The sequence below is a fragment of the Nerophis ophidion genome, linkage group LG19 (genome assembly GCF_033978795.1).
Source record: "Nerophis ophidion isolate RoL-2023_Sa linkage group LG19, RoL_Noph_v1.0, whole genome shotgun sequence".
NCBI classification, from domain to species: Eukaryota; Metazoa; Chordata; class Actinopteri; order Syngnathiformes; family Syngnathidae; genus Nerophis; species Nerophis ophidion.
In genome coordinates, this window is record NC_084629.1 from 3,521,386 (window position 1) to 3,544,967 (window position 23,582).

The window sequence follows — 23,582 nt, forward strand, 5'->3', positions numbered from 1 at the left end:
CCACCTGCTCCCAGTGCCACCCACACTGCTTTAAATGTAACTTAGATATTGGGTTTCACTATGTAAAGCGCTTTGAGTCACTAGAGAAAAGCGCTATATAAATATAATTCACTCACTTATAATATCGTGAAATGATCAAGTATGACACATAGAATGGACCTGTTAACCCCGTTTAAATAAGAAAATCTCATTTCAGTAGGCCTTTAAGTATGAGAAAATGAGGTCGGTTATATATCATCGACACCCCGGACAGGTGGTTGGGAACCACTGCCTTAAATGAAGGGGATTTAACAACCAAGGCTCTCACATTTGTCAGAAAGACAGCCATGAAACGCCAGCTTCAATATGTTTGGATGCAGGCAGCCATCAGTCGCTGTTCTTAAAACACATTAAGTCTCCTATTGCCGCCCTCGGAGGGGGAATTCCCAGATGGTGGTCCGTGATTAGCTAGTTCACTTCGCTGTTTAGAAATGAGCATCTGGAAACACAGGTTGAATTAACACCGTTGGGCCCATCATTTGCTCTAAATTAGTGTCATTGAATTAATCTGATTATTAAGCATGCAAAAAACGCAAAGGGCTAATAGATTCCTCTTCTGCCATCATTATCATCACTTACTCACGAGTGCTTACATTTCTGGACAGGCTCACATATGTTTAGTGGCACATTATGCAGCCTCCGGCTACATGCTTTTGGCTTCGCAGTACCCATAGACAAGTTTCTGAAATGGACAAACTCGGGTGCATCAGTGGCGGATGCTGCTCTCTCAAGGACGGGAAGCTCAATTTCCGCCTACGTCATAATGTGTTGGTTTATTTATACGTAAATTCTACCCTCCGTTCCTTTATAAGAAAGCAATCTGTGACCTTGTCATACCAAGAAGGCGTATGTGTACCCCCCAAGGGTCCTGGGCATGCCGATAAAGTGCATCCGGCAGTGGAGGCTCCTCTCTGGGGTCCTTAGGGCACCTTTACTACTGTTACCCCAGGTGGGCCTTGGCAAAGGCTTCGTACCTGACTTCCCCCTCGCCAGGGATACTGTTTTGGCAAACTCTACACAAGGCCAAAGCCTTCACCCACACAGAAGGGATCATGTCCAAATATGAGTTTGGCTCCCATTTCTCCCCAGAGGACATACATGGAATTACAGACACAAAATCCCAACAGCTGAAGACCGTCACTAATCAGGAAGGCTCTCACCTGAAGCAATCAAAATCCAATCATTTTAAGTCTGCGGTTCCAGCTCGAGGACAAATGACCGAATACAGAAGAGGCCAACAAACACTGCTCCAGGAGAATTGACCAAATACAGAAGTGACAACTGTTTACAGAGATCTGGGTGGCTGACGGGGAGATAACTTGAAATTATTTTGATGTTTGGATTTGATATGTTGAATTTATTTTAATTGCCAAGTGGTTGGTTGTTAAATGTTTAAACTCATCTGTATACTCTAGCCTTTAAATAGACCTCCTTTTTAGACCAGTTGATCTGCCGCTTCTTTTCTTTCTCCTATGTCCCCCCCCCCTCCATTGTGGAGGGGGTCCGGTCCGATGACCATGGATGAAGTACTGGCTGTCCAGAGTCGAGACCCAGGATGGACCGCTCGCCTGTGTATCGGTTGGGGACATCTCTACGCTGCTGATCCGCCTCCACTTGAGATGGTCTCCTGTGGACGGGACTCTCGCTGCTGTCTTGGATCCGCTTTGAACTGAACTCTCGCGGCTGTGTTGGAGCCACTATGGATTGAACTTTCACAGTATCATGTTGGACCCGCTCGACATCCATTGCTTTCGGTCCCCTAGAGGGGGGGGTTGCCCACATCTGAGGTCCTCTCCAAGGTTTCTCATAGTCAGCATTGTCACTGGCGTCCCACTGGATGTGAATTCTCCCTGCCCACTGGGTGTGAGTTTTCCTTGCCCTTTTGTGGGTTCTTTCGAGGATGTTTTAGTCGTAATGATTTGTGCAGTCCTTTGAGACATTTGTGATTTGGGGCTATATAAATAAACATTGATTGATTGAATGTCAAATCCAAGCTGTTAAGGGTCACTATATGTACTTTTGGTAACACTTTGGCTTTAAAAATGGTTTATTGTAATTTGTTTATATTGGTCTCTAATTGCTTTTGTATTTGTCAACCCTTTCCAAAGGTTTTTCACCTTACAGTTATTCGATGAAAAAAAAGAGACAATCAAGTCCAAAATAAAAGGAGAAACAAAGATTTGTCTCATCATTGGATTGAAACAAGGAGTGAAGTCCCAGTGAAACCCCTGGTCAAAATATTAAAACCCTTTTTCAAGTTAGGGGAGAACAAAAACAAACAAACATAACTTGACAGATACGGTGAAGACCTTAATGGCGGAGCAGGCGGAAGACGGTAGATTTAAGAACTACCACAACGGCTGCGATGGCAGAAGAAAACTGCAGCAGAAAAAGTTCCCCAGTCCTCTTGGACTCCATGCCCCTGGACCCTGACCTGATTCTGTCAAGGATCGTGTGGTGACTGTCTGTGCACCAGTCTCCCCACGTTAAAGGCCTACTGAAAGCCACTACTAGCGACCACGCAGTCTGATAGTTTATACATCAATGATTAAATATTAACATTGCAACACATGCCAATACGGCCGGTTTAGTTTACTAAATTACAATTTTAAATTTCCCGCGGAGTTTCTTGTTTAAAACGTCGCGGAATGATGACGCGTGTTTGTGACGTCACCGGTTGTAGCGGACATATTAGCCCAGCATCACTTACGGCTAAAAGTCGTCTCTTTTCATCGCATAATTACACAGTAACTTGGAAATCTGTGTTGCTGAATATTTTGCAATTTGTTCAATTAATAATGGAGACGTCAAAGAAGAATGCTGTTGGTGGAAAGCGGTGGATTGCAGCTGTCTTTAGTAAACAAGACACAGCCTGTGTTTCTTTGTTTGTTGTGAAGCTTTAACACAGAGCGGTCAAGCGAACATGTTTTCTACGTCAACCAGCAAGTTTTTGGATGGGAAAATTGTGATATTAAGTCGGCTTTTACCGGAGACTTCAGTGGATTATGTGACTTCCTCCTGCAGCTCAAAAAGGCAGCTGTGATCTTGACTCCTCCATCGGCTTCTCTGAGAGACACTGGCGTTCACCGCAGCCATCCGACTTTCAGGTATGTCTTTAAAATCTAACTAAAACACTATTAAAACAATAAACAGATAAGGGATCTTCCAGAATTATCTTAGTAGATTTGTCTAATTACATCAGAAACGGTCCCACTGCCGCCGCCTGGAGCCGTCGCTTTTTCCATCCATCCATCCATCATCTTCCGCTTATCCGAGGTCGGGTCGCGGGGGCAGCAGCCTAAGCAGGGAAGCCCAGACTTCCCTCTCCCCAGCCACTTCGTCCAGCTCTTCCCGGGGGATCCCGAGGCGTTCCCAGGCCAGCCGGGAGACATAGTCTTCCCAACGTGTCCTGGCTCTTCCCCGTGGCCTCTTACCGGTCGGACGTGCCCTAAACACCTCCCTAGGGAGGCGTTCGGGTGGCATCCTGACCAGATGCCCGAACCACCTCATCTGGCTCCTCTCGATGTGGAGGAGCAGCAGCTTTACTTTGAGCTCCTCCCGGATGGCAGAGCTTCTCACCCTATCTCTAAGGGAGAGCAGGAAACTCATTTGGGCCGCTTGTACCCGTGATCTTATCCTTTCGGTCATGACCCAAAGCTCATGACCATAGGTGAGGATGGGAACGTAGATCGACCGGTAAATTGAGAGCTTTGCCTTCCGGCTCAGCTCCTTCTTCACCACAACGGATCGATACAACGTCCGCATTACTGAAGACGCCGCACCGATCCGCCTGTCGATCTCACGATCCACTCTTCCCTCACTCGTGAACAAGACTCCTAGGTACTTGAACTCCTCCACTTGGGGCAGGGTCTCCTCCCCAACCCGGAGATGGCACTCCACCCTTTTCCGGGCAAGAACCATGGACTCGGACTTGGAGGTGCCGATTCTCACTCCGGTCGCTATTCTCCACACCTGCTTTGTTTTCACAAGCCAGACTATTTTAGTTGTGCGGACATTGTTGATTGTCATGTCATGTACGGATGTACTTTGTGGACGCTGTCTGCTGCTCCACACACTAAGTCGTTGCTGTCATCCAGCATTCTGCGTTTGTTTACTTTGCAGCCAGTTCAGTTTTAGTTCCGTTCTGCATAGCCACGCCTAAGCTTCAATGTCTTTTCTTAGCGGCACTCGCCTTTTGTTTATTTTTGATTTAAGCATAAGATTCCTTTTTACCTGCACCTTGCCTCCCTCTGTCTGCATATTGTGATCACGACAAACCATGTTCCCGACATCTACAAAGTAATTAGCTACCCGTTGCCGCCTACTACAGCACAGACACTCAAGAACCGCACATTATTTACGGATTATGATTACTTGTGTGCAAAAAAGATTTTTAACCCAATTATGTGAAATTAGTGGCACAGTGGTTGAAAAACAGACACAAAGTGAAGTGAATTGTATTTATATAACACTTTTTCGCTAGTGACTCAAAGCGCTTACTTAGTGAAACCCAACATCTAAGTTATATTTAAAGGCCTACTGAAAGTCACTACTAGCGACCACGCAGTCTGATAGTTTATATATCAATGATGAAATATTAACATTGCAACACATGCCAATACGGCCGCTTTAGTTTACTAAATTGCAATTTTAAATTGCCCGCGAGTTTGCTTTAACCGCATAATTACACGGTATTTTGGACATCTGTGTTGCTGAATATTTTGCAATTTGTTCGTTTAATAATGGAGACTATAAAAAACAATGCTGTTGGTGGAAAGCGGTGTATTGCAGCCGATGTTTCTTTGTTTGTTGTGAAGCGGAGCGGTCAAGCGAACATGTTTTCTCTACGTCAACCAGCACGTTTTTGGATGGGGAAATTGTGATATATATATCTTACCGGAGACATCAATGGATTATTCGTCGTCCTGCAGCAGCTGTTTAAAAGGCAGCTGTGAGCTTGGCTCCTCGGCTTCTCTCTGAGACACTTTGTGTTCACCGCAGCCACCCGACCTCGAGGTATGTCTTTACAATCTTTAAAATCTCACTAAAACACTATTAAAACAATAAGCAGATAAGGGATCTTCGAGAATTATCTTAGTAAATGTGTCTAATTACACGTGTCCTTCACTATCAATATCCTAATTCACAAATCTTTCATCCTCGCTCAAATTAATGGGGAAATTGTCGCTTTCACGCTCCGAATTGCTCTTACTGCTGGTGGCTCCCATTAAAAACAATGTGAATATGTGTGGAGCCCTGCAACTCGTGACGTCACCGCACACATACTTCCGGTACAGGCAGAGCTTTTCTATTAGCGACCAAAAGTAGCGAACTTTATCGTGGATGTTCTCTACTAAATCCTTTCAGCAAAAATATGGCAATATCGCGAAATGATCAAGTATGACACATAGAATGGACCTGCTATCCCCGTTTAAATAAGAACATCTCATTTCAGTAGGCCTTTAAACCAGTGTGGGTGGAACTGGCAGCAAGGTGGGTAAAGTGTGTTGCCTGAGGACACAAGGGCAGTGACTGGCTTATTAATGATTCCTAAAGCCCAAAAAAAGTCTGCGGGCTGTAGAGCTTTTTCATTTCGGGCTCCAGTACTCTGGAATGCCCTCCCGGTAACAGTTCGAGATGCCACCTCAGTAGAAGCATTTAAGTCTCACCTTAAAACTCATTTGTATACTCTAGCCTTTAAATAGACTCCCTTTTTAGACCAGTTGATCTGCCGTTTCTTTTCTTTTTCTTCTATGTCCCACTCTCCCTTGTGGAGGGAGTCCGGTCCGATCCGGTGGCCATGTACTGCTCGCCTGTGTATCGGCTGGGGACATCTCTGCGCTGCTGATCAGCCTCCGCTTGGGATGGTTTCCTGCTGGCTCCGCTGTGAACGGGACTCTCGCTGCTGTGTTGGATCCGCTTTGGACTGGACTCTCGCGACTGTGTTGGATCCATTATGGATTGATCTTTCACAGTATCATGTTCTCATATGTTCTCATAGTCATCAGTATCATCAGTATCACAGTATCATGTTCTCATAGTCATCGTTGTCACCGGTGTCCCACTGGGTGTGAGTTTTCCTTGCCCTTATGTGGGCCTACCGAGGATGTCGTGGTGGTTTGTGCAGCCCTTTGAGACACTAGTGATTTAGGGCTATATAAGTAAACATTGATTGATTGATTGATTGACTAAGATGGCGGAAGCGGGGATCGAACCTGGAACCCTCAAGTCGCTGGCACGGCCACTCTACCAACCGAGCTATACCGCTCTAAATCACAGCTAGAGTATTTTCTCAGGGAGAAAATTAAAAGGGACCCATCTTGGACCACCTAAGCCCGATCCGAGAAGACCCCCCATGGCTATTTATGCTACATTTGTTCTTATCAAAAGCCAGACGATCCAGCGGTTTCCTCACACTTGGCCTGCCACTTCACAGCGTCTGACATAATGGACAGGAGGATTGGATGATCGGTGTCAGCTTCTCACCGAGCCCCTCTCCTCTCGGCGTTCACGTGACGCACGCCTAAAGTGGCCCGCCGTCGTGTCATCAATGGCGGAGCCCCCCCGGAAGGGACCGTCTTCCCAAGCTGGAGTGTCTCCTGCTGGGACCGCTGGGGCGATGGCGAAGGAGGAGGGGGCCGGGGGGCTGGAGGAGAGTGGCGGCGGGGTTACACGGACTTGAAGAACATTGTCTACAGCCCACACCTCCCCCTATTCTTCAATCTGCCCCTTATCGCCCTCCCCCACAAGACGGAGCGACAATGAGCATATGTGTGCGGTTGCCATGTTCACCCTTTATGGCCCTCTCCAGTGTGTCAGGAGAGGGACTGTAAATTGCGTTAAAAATAACATGTAAAACAAAATATATATATACACCAGATATACAGGAAGAGCATTATCATTTTCAGTATGGTTCATTTCACCAGCTCCCTATCAATCATTCCTCGGTTTGGTCCACTCCATAATGCAAACAGCCAGGTAACCTAAATCACAAATAGGAGATGGCAATTCCTACGAAACGAGGACGTTAAACAAAGCAAACAGCCGCGGCGTTGAATTTTGATAGCGCCGAGCTAAGCCCTCCATTCTGCTGTGGAGAATTTAGCTCCAAATATATATTCCTGCTTGGAAAGAGATGGTATTGTGTTATCCAGAGTGTGTTTACCTAGTGAATCTACATATGGCTATCTAATATCTTTGTGCCATTGAGCAGGTTGGACGCCGGAGTCCCAGGGGGTGTCAAGGCTGGGATTATGCATGGCAGGGGTTGAACTCTTGCCCCCCGTGTGATTGAAAGACCTCCGCCAGCTTAGGCGCTGTTTATTGTACATTTGCATTGCTCACTTCTCCCAAGCTGCAGGGGACTATCGCTGGTCAGGCACTTCATATCTGGGTCTTCTGTAATTTGCTTTCCTACGGATCTCTCCGGTGTCTCCCAGCCTGCGGGTAAGGCTGAGGGGGCTTATAGGCAATCATTTAGTTGATTGACCAGCATACGCTCTGATCAATATCTCACAGCAGGCGCCACTTGGCGAGAGAAAACAAATCCTCAGTTGACGTATTTAGATCCAGTATTTACAATGGGATTTCGGATAAAATACCAAAACGCTCAGGCCTCAGTGTTCGGGATTGCAGATATACTGTATATTCTCCAATTACAGCCGACGCGTGTATTTAAAGGTTATTTTCCAATACCTCTGTAGCTGATAACTGTTGTACAGCCGGGATATGCTCATTTCCAAATTAGATTTACAGCCCCGAAATATTATTGTTTTCATTTTGATACCCCGCCCTCTACCATTTGACCAATTAAAAAGTCTGTGAGTGTGTCATATCTAGGTTGCCAGTTACGCACCGCCCTCTTCGTCGAGCTACTACCACTGGTGAAGTTACTAAACATGTCAGACCTTAGAAAATCTAAAAGGCAATGTTACCATTCTCAACGTATTCATGACAGAGCCAGGAAAAAAACGAGGATTTGTATCGGGGATGCCTTTGAAAGATGGAGTCAATCACTAATTACTCATTTCCTTCTACATAGATAAGTAAGACGTTTACATTTTCGAATTAATGTTTAACAAATGGAAATGGACATTTGGTATGTAAACTATATTGTCCAATACAGTCTATGATCTTGTCTGACAAAGCTAGTATGTTCCTGCAACGAATGCCTAGGAGCAAAGCACCATCACACTAGCGTAGCTTAGCATGCTAGCCCGGTCAATGACACATGGACGCATAGGCTAACGGGGGAAATATATGTCCGTTAACCTGTATGTGGGTGTGTCATCCAACTGACAGAGCAAACTATATTTTCGACAAATAAAACCTATGGGGTTTTGGGTAGTGTCAGTGCCTATTTCGCTCTCAATACACAGTAGTTCATCCAGGATATGTGCATTTCAAAATTAGATTTACAGCCCCAAAATGTTGTTGTTATGCACCGCCCTCTTCGTCAAGCTACTACCACTGGTGAAGTTACTAAACATGTCAGACCTTAGTAAATCTAAAAGGCCTCGTTACCATTCTCAACGTATTCATGACAAAGCCAGGAACAAAACGAGGATTTGTATCTAGATGCTTTTGAAAGATGGAGACGATTGCTAATTTCCTCCTAGATAGATAAGTAAGGCATTTAAGTTTTCGAATTACTTGTAATAAATGGAAATGGACATTTGGTATGTAAACTATATTGTCCAATACAGTCTATGACCTTGTCTGACAAAGCTAGAATGTTCCTGCAACGAATGCCTAGGAGCAAAGCACCATCACACCAGCGTAGCTTAGCATTGCTAGCCCGGTCAATGACACATGGACGCATAGGCTAACGGGGGAAATATATGTCCGTTAACCTGTAAGTGGATGTGTCATCCAACTGACAGAGCAAACTATATTTTCGACAAATAAAACCTATGGGGTTTTGGGTAGTGTCAGTGCCTATTTCGCTCTCAATACACAGTAGTTCATCCAGGATATGTGCATTTCAAAATTAGATTTACAGCCCCAAAATGTTGTTATGCACCGCCCTCTTCGTCAAGCTACTACCACTGGTGAAGTTACTAAACATGTCAGACCTTAGTAAATCTAAAAGGCCTCGTTACCATTCTCAACGTATTCATGACAAAGCCAGGAACAAAACGAGGATTTGTATCTAGATGCTTTTGAAAGATGGAGACGATTGCTAATTTCCTCCTAGGTAGATAAGTAAGGCATTTACATTTTCGAATTACTTGTAATAAATGGATATGGACATTTGGTATGTAAACTATATTGTCCAATACAGTCTATGATCTTGTCTGACAAAGCTAGTATGTTCCTGCAACCAATACTGAGGAGCAAAGCACCATCACACTAGCGTAGCTTAGCATGCTAGCCCAATCAATGACACATGGATGTAAAGGCTAATGGGGGAAATGTATGCCGTTAGCCTGTAAGTGGATGTGTCATCCAATTGACAGAGCAAACTATATTTTCGACAAATAAAACCTATGGGGTTTTGGGTAGTGTCAGTGCCTATTTCGCTCTCAATACACAGTAGTTCATCCGGGATATGCGCATTTCAAAATTAGATTTACAGCCCCGAAATGTTGTTATTATGCACCGCCCTCTTCGTCAAGCTACAGCCACTGGTGAAGTTACTAAACATGTCAGACCTTGGAAAATCTAAAAGGCAATGTTACCATTCTCAACGTATTCATGACAGAGCCAGGAAAAAAATGAGGATTTGTATCGGGGATGCCTTTGAAAGATGGAGTCAATCGCTAATTACTCATTTCCTTCTAGATAGGTAAGTAAGGCATTTACATTTTCGAATTACTGTTTAACAAATGGAAATGGACATTTGGTATGTAAACTATATTGTCCAATACAGTCTATGATCTTGTCTGACAAAGCTAGTATGTTCCTGCAACGAATGCCTAGGAGCAAAGCACCATCACACTAGCGTAGCTTAGCATGCTAGCCCGATCAATGACACATGGATGTAAAGGCTAACGGGGGAAATATATGCCGTTAGCCTGTATGTGTGTGTGTCATCCAACTGACAGGGAAAACTATATTTTCGACAAATAAAACCTATGTAGATATGGGTAGTGTCAGTGCCTATTTCGCTCTTAACATGCAAATATGGCTAATTGCGGTTCCTGGTACTGTATATGCATCCAACACATATGGTGGTATTTGCTTGGCACAATATAATGCATTACATGCCATGATTTGTGTATTGACATGGTAGTAGGCTACATGAGTTATGCATAACGTGGTTTTTGCGTAACGTGGGTTGGCTCATAGAATGGGACTCTCACTGAAAGATGGTGATATGCGTACATGTATGAGAATGTAGTGCGTCGGGTTGGATGCAACATGGGGTTATGCTGAAAGAAATGTAGCGGTAATTTTACTGTTGGCCTTGACTTTCCATCAAAGTAGGCCTATGCAATAAACAATATATCATATAATATTATAGCAGGGTAATGCCAACAATCTGTCCCGACTCCCGAGAAAAATATTGCTGCGTAACTTTACAAATACATTTGGCCTATTGACATCAGTAAAATGTGGCATATTGACTTAGTAAAGCATCTTGCAAGAAGCATAAACAAGAGAAACTTACAGCGTAGAAATCGTCGAGTTCGAAGTTCCTTGGAGTAGGATTTGGATTGGGTTGCGTATCTGGCAACCTCAGACATGGAGAGTAGGAGGGGTCTACAGAATGTTGACCGTGACTGCAGTACCATTTTTGGCCACATTACCACAGACGGCACCTATAAACACAAAGACGACGGAGCATTTATTCAATGTCATTTTTTTTTCAGAAACCTTAGAATCATGATGAAAAACATGATTTTGAACACATACAAACACACATACTGGTTATCATTTGGAATGGGGACAAAGTTTTTGATCATGACTTGTGGGGACCACCCTAACTACAGGTTGTGGAGGCATAATAAAAGCTCACACACATCTTTAAATCTCTGGATTGATGAAGTAATGTGCTGATCATACTTACTGGGGACCTTGGGGGAAAAAGAGTTAATATGGTTCATGGGGACCACATTTTTAAAATAATTTTGCATAATTCACACAAGTTTGTACGTGACTACTGAGGACCATTAAAAAAAATTTTTTAAAAAGGAAATGCAAATGTCTCATACTCAAACTAACCAGTAAACATGTTTTATGGGTCAAAGCTTAAAAATGACTTAAGCATATTCAGAATGGATCTGACTCATTTAAAAAGGTTTTCCTTTAAGGGACCTGTTTTTTTTGTCCCCATACCATCAGAGGTCCCCTAAAAGTGACTGTGTAAAGAGAGCGATGTCTCCATTCAGTATGCATTGGCAGAACACACACACACTATGTTTACATGCATATATATATATATATATATATATATATATATATATATATATATATATATACATATATAAATATACATATACATACATACATACATATACATATATATATACATATACATATACATATATATATACATATACATATACATATACAGTAAGTCGGACACGTTTCCAGTGAAGGTTGGACTCCGCCAAGGCTGTCCTTTGTCACCGATTCTGTTCATAACTTTTATGGACAGAATTTCTAGGCGCAGCCAAGGCGTTGAGGGGTTCTGGTTTGGTGGCCACGGGATTAGGTCTCTGCTTTTTGCAGATGATGTAGTCCTGATGGCTTCATCCGGCCGGGATCTTCAGCTCTCACTGGATCGGTTCGCAGCCGAGTGTGAAGCGACCGGAATGAGAATCAGCACCTCCAAGTCCGAGTCCATGGTTCTCGCCCGGAAAAGGGTGGAGTGCCATCTCCGGGTTGGGGAGGAGACCCTGCCCCAAGTGGAGGAGTTCAAGTACCTAGGAGTCTTGTTCACGAGTGGGGGAAGAGTGGATCGTGAGATCGACAGGCGGATCGGTGCGGCGTCTTCAGTAATGCGGACGTTGTATCGATCCGTTGTGGTGAAGAAGGAGCTGAGCCGGAAGGCAAAGCTCTCAATTTACCGGTCGATCTACGTTCCCATCCTCACCTATGGTCATGAGCTTTGGGTCATGACCGAAAGGATAAGATCACGGGTACAAGCGGCCGAAATGAGTTTCCTCCGCCGTGTGGCGGGTCTCTCCCTTAGAGATAGGGTGAGAAGCTCTGCCATCCGGGAGGAGCTCAACGTAAAGCCGCTGCTCCTCCACATCGAGAGGAGCCAGATGAGGTGGTTCGGGCATCTGGTCAGGATGCCACCCGAACGCCTCCCTAGGGATGTGTTTAGGGCACGTCCAGCTGGTAGGAGGCCACGGGGAAGACCCAGGACACGTTGGGAAGACTATGTCTCCCGGCTGGCCTGGGAACGCCTCGGGATCCCCCGGGAAGAGCTAGACGAAGTGGCTGGAGATAGGGAAGTCTGGGCTTCCCTGCTTAGGCTGCTGCCCCCGCGACCCGACCTCGGATAAGCGGAGGATGATGGATGGATGGATGGATGGATATACATATACATATATACACATACATACATATACACATACATACATACACATATATATATATATATATAAATGCAGGGTTTCCCACACATTCATTTATTTGTGGAGGCCCGCCACGAAAAAATTACGGCCGCCACAAATAAAAACAAAAATTTAAAAATAAATATATATATATATTTTTTTTTTTTGGGGGGGGGGGGGCTTTTGACTCGCTCGACCGCTCATAAAAGCAATGGGACTCTGTCTGTGAATGGAGCTTGTAGCTACATATTATATAAATATGTACATAAAGTGTTGTAATTATATTCCAACTCCGCGTTCTTCTTGGTCATCGCCGCCGCTGCTGCCTCCAAACCCCCTACCCCCCCGCCCCCTGCCCAACCACACCACAACAAATAGATGCCTGACCTGTGGGACACACTGAAATATAAATATATATATATATATATATATATATATATATATATATATATATATATATACATACATATTTGTTGTGCATCTCCTGAGAGTTAAGTTTTGCCCTGCTTTTAAAACTAGTGACGCCTATGTTTATAACTTTAATCAAGGGTTCTTGAACACACCACAGTTACATGCAATGACATCCGAAAGTGAAACTTGTACATAACTTTCTCTTATGATGCCACAAATGTCCGTCCATCCATCCATTTTGTATCGCTTGTCCCTCTCGGGCTCTCGGGGGGCGCTGGAGTCTATCCCAGCTGCACTTGATTCATTATATTGTTCACCTTTCTTCCATCACCTCATCCTTGTTGCAAAAATGTTGGTGCAGTGTGTGAATGCTCAGAGGTGAGCTTTGATGAGTTACTGAAGTGTGTATCGAGCGAAGTGTTCCAATCTACGTTTACCACTATCCAGATGGAATGAAGCATTTTGACTCTAGCAACATTATTAGTGAAAATATATATTTTTTTCTTCCTAAATGAACTATTTGACAAAAAGCTTCAAATTTAATAAAAGCATTTGGTGGGGCCCCAGTGCAACATCAGCAGGGCCTTCTCTGCTGGCCTAACAACAAGAAATCATGATCATAATTATAGATAAAAGTACTTTTTAAATGTACTTTCCCTACATATTTAAACGTATTGATATTCTCTTCATGTCATATAATGCTCCTTCCAGTGCTGTTTTTTAGGTTAAAGTTGATATCCAATCAGAATTCAGCTAGCTTATGTTGCCATGCTGTACCAAATCTGCCTAGGGCCTTCAGAATCGACAATGTCTGTGCACTGTAAGTGAACGGGGACATACAGTTGATAGACAGTTGCCATAGCCAATCAGATCGCGGGTTGTCAGTAAGGCCGTCCAGCTGGCCTAACGTTGAACGTGACATTCACGCGTCCTGTGATTGGATACTCACCGGAACTGTTAGCGGATTAATTTGAGAACACATAGTTGATAGACAGTTGCGATAGCCAATCAGATCACAAGTTGTTGACAGTAGCCTATTTAGGTAGCCCGATGTTAACGAGACTGTGATTGTTATTCCAAAGTGAGTATCCAATCACAAGCCACAATTTAGCAGGAAGTGTTGACCCACAAAGGAGAACAAAACGTTGATTAAGTGGCAGATATATATTGTGATGTTATGAGCTAGGTAGCATAAGAACTCCATTACCCAGCATGCCACAGTAGCATAGTTTAGGATATTGAATGTAGCCATGGATGTTATTGACGAGCACACTGTGGAATAAACGTTCATCTGCAAGACAACACATACATTTGCGAGGCCATTTTCAAGAAGGATATTTAAAAAGAAACTACATCTTGTGAGACCATGTCGGCGATTAATTTGTGATGGGTAATATCCCGGGGAGGATCCCGAGGCATTCCCAGGCCAGCCAAGAGACAGTCTTCCCAATGTGTCCTGGGTCTTCCCCGTGGCTTCCTACCGGTCGGACGGGACCTAAACACCTCCCTAGGGAGGCATTCGGGTGGCATCCTGACCAGATGCTCGAACCACCTCATCTGGCTCCTCTCCATGTGAAGGAGCAGCGGCTTTACTTTGAGCTCGTCCAGGATGGCAGAGCTTGTCATCTTATCTCTAAGGGAGAGCCAAAACTCATTCCGGCCGCTTGTACCCGTGATCTTGTCTTTTCGGTCATAACTCAAAGCTCATGACCATAGGTGAGGATGGGAACGTAGATCGACCGGTAAATTGAGAGCTTTGCCTTCCGGCTCAGATCCTTCTTCACCACAACGGATCGACACAGCGTCCGTATTATCCACTCTTCCTTCACTCGTGAACAAGACTCCTAAGTACTTGAACTCCTCCACTTGGGGCAGGGTCTCCTCCCCAAACCTCATTTAAAAATGCACCACTTTTCAATTGCACACGCAGTCTTAATTGTTTGCGCAAAACACGCCCACTAATAGTAAACACAATTTTATAGATTGCACACGCTGTTCATCGCCTTGTGTTTTGATCTTAGTTAATCAGACCCTAGGTGAAAAAAATAAATCAACTAGGATCTTTTTAAATGCCTGGATCGTGGTTTTTGTGTCCAAAATCCCACGACACCCTTGTGAAGAAAAGCCCCGATCAGATCATTCTTAGATCAGATTTTCCCACTGAAGAGCAGATTATATTAACAAAGATAATTGCATTCGCAGCCTTGCCCTGAAGTGGTCAACAATACAATTTCACTAATTTATCCCGGTGAAAGGTTGACCTTAAGAAATGTAATTACACACACCTGAGTTACACAAGAGCCTGAGAGGTCCACAAAACGGTTACCGGTAGAAGAAGGTGTAATTGCCACAAAACAATTAGCCCATTGTTGCGGCAGTTTGGAATAATTGCTACGTAGCTTCTGGCTTTAAACACGGAACTGTTGAATAAAAACAAACATGTGGCCGGTCCTCATACTTTATAAGCAAGGATTCCGCAACATTAATTAGCTTGAATATTCTAAAATGTTAAAAAAAAAAAGAACTGATCAAATGTAGGGGAATAAACAATTCACCTGCCTCTCAACAGCATCCAGTGGGGAACGGCATTAGTTCTACATGACCAGGTGGAATTAAGTGGTTTAGCGTAACCTGTTCTAAACACACATCATTTCTGAATTTTAATGGGTCTGGCCATGCCTCATAACTATGCATGACTTCATACTTTCATAATTGACAGGAAATATGAACTGGGCCAGGGGTCGCCTGTTAGAATGACTTCTCATTTAATTTTCTGACAGCCTAATACACAAATGCGGGCGGAATTTCTTGGGTTTTCATGTAGTGCATAGGAACCCTTAAAGTGGAATCTTGCAGAAAATCCCCCAAGGCTAGGACAGAGTCTCTTACAAGCGCTCTATAATAGTGACCAAGGCTCAAGTCAATTTCTCCACTGATGTCCGTATGGCATTCAATACAAGAGCTCTATGGAAAAACGTTGCATCGGAAAGGATATAATACCTCGGTCTAGATTTTACTGCTCTTGTATGATTATGACCAAAACTGGCCCTAGGCTTTGTGTGCCCCCTTTAATACTAGACTCAGGCTTCCTTTTATTGTCATTCAAATTTGAACTTTACAGTACAGATTACATATCCATTATTATTATTATTAGACTACTGAAGGGACCCCACCTCACCCTAAACCTAACATATTGGCCCCACATTCACACACTCAGTATAGTTTCCTGCACTATATTAGTGTTTTCCACCAAAGTGGCGAGGCACACTATAATGAAGTGTTTTTCAACCTTTTTTGAGGCAAGGCACATTTTTTCCGTTGAAAAAATCCGGAGGCACACCACCAAAAAACGAAACTCAATTGACGTTAAAAAGTCGTTGTCGGAATTGTTGGATATGACTTTAAAGCAGGGGTCCCCAAACTTTTTGACTCGGTGGGCGTATGGGGTTAAAAAAATTTGACCAGGGGACGCACTACATATATATATATATATATATATATATATATATATATATATATATATATATATATATATATATATATATATATATATATATATATATATATATATATGTCTTGATTGGATTATCCGGAGAATAGTGCTCGATACTGTGGTAGAGCGCAATATGTAGGTGTGGGAAAAAATCACAAGACTACTTCATCTCTACAGATCTGTTTCATGAGGGGTTCCCTCAATCATCAGGAAAATCATCAGGAAAATCTCCTGATGATTGAGGGAACCCCTCATGAAACAGATCTGTAGAGATGAAGTAGTCTTGTGATTTTTTCCCACACCTACATATATATATATATATATATATATATATGCCCTAATATATATATAATATTAGGGCTGCGAATCTTTGGGTGTCCCACGATTCGATTCAATATCAATTCTTGGGGTCACGATTCGATAGTATATTGATTTTTTCGATTCGATTCGATTCGATTCGATTCTCGATTCAAAAACGATATTTTTCCGATTCAAAACGATTCTGTATTCATTCCATACCTAGGATTTCAGCAGGATCTACCCCAGTCTGCTGACATGCTAGCAAAGTAGTATATTTTTTTTTAAAAAAGCTTTTATAATTGTAAAAGACAATGTTTTATCAACTGATTGCAATAATGTACATTTGTTTTTAACTATTAAAGGAAGCAAAAATATGACTTATTTTATCTTTGTGAAAACATTGGACACAGTGTGTTGTCAAGTTTATGAGATGCCATGCAAGTGTAAGCCACTGTGACACTATTGTTCTTTTTTATTATTTTTATAAATGTCTAATGATAATGTCAGTGAGGGATTTTTAATCACTGCTATGCTGAAATTATAATTAATATTGATACTGTTGTTGATAATATTCATTTTTGTTTCACTACTTTTGGTTTGTTCTGTGTGGTGTTTGTGTCTCCTCTCAATTGCTCTGTTTGTTGCAGTTCTGAATGTTGCTGGGTCAGGTTTGGTTTTGGAATTGGATTGCATTGTTAGGGTATTGCTGTGTAGTGGTTTGTTAGATAAAAAAATAAAAAAATAAATTTAAAAAAATCAATTTTAAAAAAAATGAGAATCGATTCTGAATCGCACAACGTAAACAATTTGATTCGTATTCAAATCGATTTTTTCCCACACCCCTAATAAATATATATATATTCATTCTATTATTATTATTTTTTACTTGGTATTACCCGCGGCCCGGATTTTGGATGCTGGCGTGCCGTACCTGCCTAGGAGACCCAGTAACAAGCGGTAGAAAATTAATTGATGGATGGGTGAAAAAGAAAAGATTAAAATAAATAAATAAATAAATAAATAAATAAATAAATAAATAGATATATATATATTTTTATTTATTTTTTTTATTTTTTTTACTTGCTATTACCCGCGGCCCGGATTTTGAATGCTGGTTTACCATATCTGCCTAGGAGATCCAGTAACAAGCGGTAGAGAATGGATTGTAGGATGGGCGAAAAAGGACAGGTTAAAAAAAACTACAATCAAAAAATACATAAATACAATTTTTATTTACTTTTTAGCCAGGACTACTCGCGGGCCGGATTTTGGACGCCGGCGTGCCATATCTGCCTAGGAGACTCAGTAACAAGCGGTAGAAAATGGATTGATGGATATAAAAAATTGCTAATAATAAAAATAACCCCCTTTTTTTTTTTTTTTTTACTTGGTACTACCCGCGGGCCGGATTTTGGACGCTGGTGGGCCGTAGTTTGGGGACTCCTGCTTTAACGCATAACCAAACATGCATCAATATAGCGCTTGTCTCATATCACCACCTGTCACATCACGCCATGACTTATTTAGACTTGTTTGCTGTTTTCCTGTGTGTAGTGTTTTAGTGCTTGTCTTGCGCTCCTGTTTTGGTGGCTTCTTCTCTTTTTTGGGTATTTTCCTGTAGCAGTTTCATGTCTTCCATTGAGCGATATTTCCCGCATCGAACTTTGATGATTGTCATGTCATGTTGGGATGTACATTGTGTACGCCGTCTTTGCTCCACAGTAAGTCTTTGCTGTCGTCCAGCATTCTGTTGTTTACGGGTCTCCCCATGTCTAGCATTAAAAGATTACAGTTGGTACAAAATGCGGCTGCTAGACTTTTGACAAGAACAAGAAAGTTTGATCATATTACGCCTGTACTGGCTCACCTGCACTGGCTTCCTGTGCACTTAAGATGTGACTTTAAGGTTTTACTACTTACGTATAAAATACTACACGGTCTAGCTCCAGCCTATCTTGCCGATTGTATTGTACCGTATGTCCCGGCAAGAAATCTGCCTTCAAAGGACTCCGGCTTATTAGTGATTCCTAGAGCTCAAAAAAAGTCTGCGGGCTATAGAGCGTTTTCCGTTCGGGCTCCAGTACTCTGGAATGCCCTCCCGGTAACAGTTCGAGATGCTACCTCAGTAGAAGCATTTAAGTCTCATCTTAAAACTCATCTGTATACTCTAGCCTTTAAATAGACCTCCTTTTTAGACCAGTTGATCTGCCGCTTCTTTTCTTTCTCCTATGTCCCCCCCTCCCTTGTGGAGGGGGTCCGGTCCGATGACCATGGATGAAGTACTGACTGTCCAGAGTCGAGACCCAGGATGGACCGCTCGCCTGTATCGGTTGGGGACATCTCTACGCTGCTGATCCGCTTGAGATGGTTTCCTGTGGACGGGACTCTCACTGCTGTCTTGGAGCCACTATGGATTGAACTTTCACAGTATCATGTTAGACCCGCTCGACATCCATTGCTTTCGGTCCCCTAGAGGGGGGGGGGTTGCCCACATCTGAGGTCCTCTCCAAGGCTTCTTATAGTCAGCATTGTTACTGGCGTCCCACTGGATGTGAATTCTCCCTGCCCACTGGGTGTGAGTTTTTCTTGCCCTTTTGTGGGTTCTTCCGAGGATGTTGTAGTCGTAATGATTTGTGCAGTCCTTTGAGACATTTGTGATTTGGGGCTATATAAATAAACATTCATTGATTGATTTACTTTGTAGCCAGTTCAGCTTCAGTTTTGTTTTGCATAGCCTTCCATAAGCTTCAATGCCTTTTCTTAGGGGTACTCACCTTCTGCTTATTTTTGGTTTAAGCATTAGATACCTTTTACCTTCACCATGCCTTCCGCTGCTTCCGACATCTACAAAGCAAATAGCAACCGGCTGCCACCTACTGATATGGAAGAGTATTACACGGTTACTCAGCCGAGCTCCAGACAGCACCGACACTCAACAACAACACATCATTTGCAGACTATAATTACTGGTTTGCAAAAAAATGTTTTAACCCAAATAGGTGAAATTAGATGGACTGTCTCTCACGGCACGCTATTTTTCAAAGTACATCCGTACATAACATGACAATCAATACCAAAATAGGAGTGCAAGACAAGAACTAAAACAAAAAACTCCAAATAAGTCACAGCGTGATGTAACAGGTGGTGACAGTACACCTACTTTGAGACAAGAGCTATACAGTAGTGATGCATGCTATGTGATGGTTTAAATTCATATCCAACAATTGCGAGAACAACTTTTTCCTGTCAATATTGGCTGCTGAGTAAATTTTAAATGTTTTCTGCTGGTGGTGTGCCTCGGGATGTTTTCAATGAAAAAATTTGACCTCAGCTCAGAAATGGTTGAAAAACACTGCAGTAAATAACCACTTATTGATTTATTATGGTTGAAAATAGCTTTTTAAAACATTTTGCGGTGGCGACTTGTCCAGGGTGTACGGCATTTTCCGCCCAAATGCAGCTGAGATAGGCCCCAGCGACCCCCCGCGACCCTACAAGGGACAAGCGGTAGAAAATGGATGGATGGATGGAACTTGTAATACTGCCAAGATTTTGTACGGGAAAAAACTTGAATAAGGTTTTTGACTTTATGACTTTAAATCCTAACAACATATCTAGATGATGTGACTGTTAATAGTGAAGGATGAATGTCCCATAACAAGAAGATAGAGAAAAAGAAGAAGCTTCTCGACTACGTTGTCGGCACAGACTACAAAGGCGGAAGCGCGCAAATTTTCAGGAGTCATGCAGATCCCAAATACAGATCAGCAGGTACCAGAAAGTAAAAAAAGTTTATTTTTGCATAATAATGCGAAAAAACGCCAAATATGTCTTACCTTGTACACACACCATAATAATAAACCTATGTTGAAGCAAGCAAGCGGTGCGGCTTTATAGGTTGCCAAATTCGTACTAAAACATTTTCATAGATTTTTGAGCGCCATGTCAATGGAACATATAAAATGTTGGTGTTGTTTACTTGAGACATATTGCCATCATAGTGCTGTCTAAACTTATCTCTTATGTTTGACTGCCATCTACCGGTCACACTTAACATTATACCATGTAACAAATAAAATTGCCTCAAGGTCTAATTAGGAAGGCTAATACACTTTAGCGTAACGTTAGCTCATTTTGCGGTATATGTGTGTGCGTGCGTGTGCGTGCTTGTGTGTGTGTTTTACGGACAGAAAAGCTTTGAATGGCAGAGTCCCTGCTATCACATTTTGATAAAAATATAACATTTACATCAGAATCAACTACAGGCTTCCCAAATGCTGTGATAAATTAAGCATGATGTGTTGACTTGAAAATGTTTAATGTTGCAAATTGTATATGTAAAAGAAAAGTTTTGAGCGCCATGTCTAATGTTCAATATTCGCAATGGAACATATAAAATGTTGGTGTTGTTTACTTGAGACATATTGCCATCATAGTGCTGTCTAAACTTATCTCTTATGTTTGACTGCCATCTACCGGTCACACTTATTATACCATGTAACAAATAAAATTGCTTCAAGGTGTAATTAGGAAGGCTAATAAACTTTTAGCGTAATGTTAGCTCATTTTGCGGCATATGTGTGTGTGTGTGTGTGTGTCTGTGTGTGTGTGTGTGTGTGTGTTTTACGGATAGAAAAGCTTTGAATGGCAGAGTCCCTGCTTTCACATTTTGATAAAAATATAACATATACATCAGAATCAACTACAGGCTTCCCAAATGCTGTGATAAATTAAGCATGATGTGTTGACTTGAAAATGTTTAATGTTGCAAATTGTATATGTAAAAGAAAAGTTTTGAGCGCCATGTCTAATGTTCAATATTCGCAATGGAACATATAAAATGTTGGTGTTGTTTACTTGAGACATATTGCCATCATAGTGCTGTCTAAACGTATCTCTTATGTTTAACTGCCATCTACCGATCACACTTATTATACCATGTAACAAATAAAATTGCTTCAAAGTGTAATTAGGAAGGCTAATAAACTTTTAGCGTAATGTTAGCTCATTTTGCGGCATATGTGTGTGTGCGTGTGTTTCTGTGTGTGTGTGTGTGTGTGTGTGTGTGTGCGTGTGTTTTACGGACAGAAAAGCTTTGAATGGCAGAGTCCCTGCTATCACATTTTGATAAAAATATAACATTTACATCAGAATCAACTACAGGCTTCCCAAATGCTGTGATAAATTAAGCATGATGTGTTGACTTAAAAATGTTGAATGTTGCAATTTTTATATGTAAAAGAAAAGTTTTGAGCGCCATGTCTAATGTTCAATATTCGCAATGGAACATATAAAATGTTGGTGTTGTTTACTTGAGACATATTGCCATCATAGTGCTGTCTAAACGTATCTCTTATGTTTAACTGCCATCTACCGATCACACTTAACATTATACCATGTAACAAATAAAATTGCTTCAAGGTGTAATTAGGAAGGCTAATAAACTTTTAGCGTAACGTTAGCTCATTTTGCGGCATATGTGTGTGCGTGTGTGTGTGTGCGTGTGTGCGTGTGTTTTACGGACAGAAAAGCATTGAATGGCAGAGGCCCTGCTATCACATGTTGATAAAAATATAACATTTACATAAGAATCAACTACAGGCTTCCCAAATGCTGTGATAAATTAAGCATGATGTGTTGGGGGGCCAGGGCCCAGGCTAAGACCGATTTTGTTTATTTTATTTTAATCTTCTATTCTTTTCTTCCCCCCGCCCCCCATGTTTACCTGTATGTCATCTTTTTTGTAAGGGGCGCTGGAAGCCGGCAGACCCGTCAGCGATCCTGTTCTGTCTCCCTGTAATGTTTGTCTGATCTTGAATGGGATTGTGCTTAAAATTGTAATTTTCCTGAAGGAACTCTCCTGACGGAATAAATAAAGTACTATCTAATCTATCTTGACTTGAAACTGTTTAATGTTGCACTTTTTATATGTAGAAGAAAAGTTTTGTCATTTTATTTCATCCGAGCAACAATTTGAGGCAGTTTAATGTTGATTAACGTGGGCGGAATTTGTTATAGTGTCCCCAATGTTAAAAGGATAAAGCCATTGTTTACACATTTGGTAAATAAATAACCCAAAAAAAGTATATTTTGTTGTTTTCTTACTGTACCGAAAATGAACCGAACCATGACCTCTAAACCGAGTCACGTACCGAACCAAAATTTTCTTGTACCGTTAGACCCCTAGTAGCTATTGTTATAAAGTTTACTCCCACGACCCCAAGAGGGATAAGTGGATGGATGTTATAATTTGTGTCTGCATAGTTGACCATGCAGGCAGAACCAATTCAATAAAAGCCTAAATTTTGTATTTCTTATTTTGGCATTGGACCTGGTAATCAACAATAGAACAATATGCCGTGGGAGGCAGAGGAATGCGGGCCCTATCACCCTCCTTTTAGCACACGCTAACAACTCAATGTGCACCTCTGGGCTGTAAATTGCTACAAAGAGGGCTCTTGACGGACCGATTTAACATTCATCCCACTCGCAATTAAGCGGACAGACGGACATTGTGGCTCCTACGCCACTTCAACACTGGGGGCTTTGTTGACGTGGCGTCTCGACAAAGGAAAAAAAAAAACAGGAAAATATTTTCAGCTGACTCATCGGCGGGATATTGGCTTTTTGGAGACGTGAATGAATACGAGACAAGATGCTCGTAGGAAAGAATAATTTACATTTCTGTTGTCACGTGTCGCACTGAATAGACGAGAATATTGCAGGTCAGGCTCCAATGCCAGATGAGGGTCTGAGTTATGTAGTAGGGAAAACACTAAGAGGCATACAGAAATGAGATTTTCTTATTTAAACGGGGACAGCAGGTCCAT

The 23,582-nt window shown here is 42.2% G+C and overlaps 1 protein-coding gene across 11 annotated transcripts in view; it reads right to left on the reverse strand.

Moving 5' to 3' along the window:
• Positions 1–23,582, reverse strand: part of nr4a2a (nuclear receptor subfamily 4, group A, member 2a) — a 460,443-nt gene that overhangs the window by 398,377 nt on the left and 38,484 nt on the right. For all 11 annotated transcript variants that reach the window (XR_009802874.1, XR_009802876.1, XR_009802875.1 and 8 more), the window contains exon 4: positions 10,652–10,802. The gene's annotated coding sequence lies outside the window, so the exon portion shown is untranslated. The remainder of the gene's footprint in view (positions 1–10,651; positions 10,803–23,582) is intronic.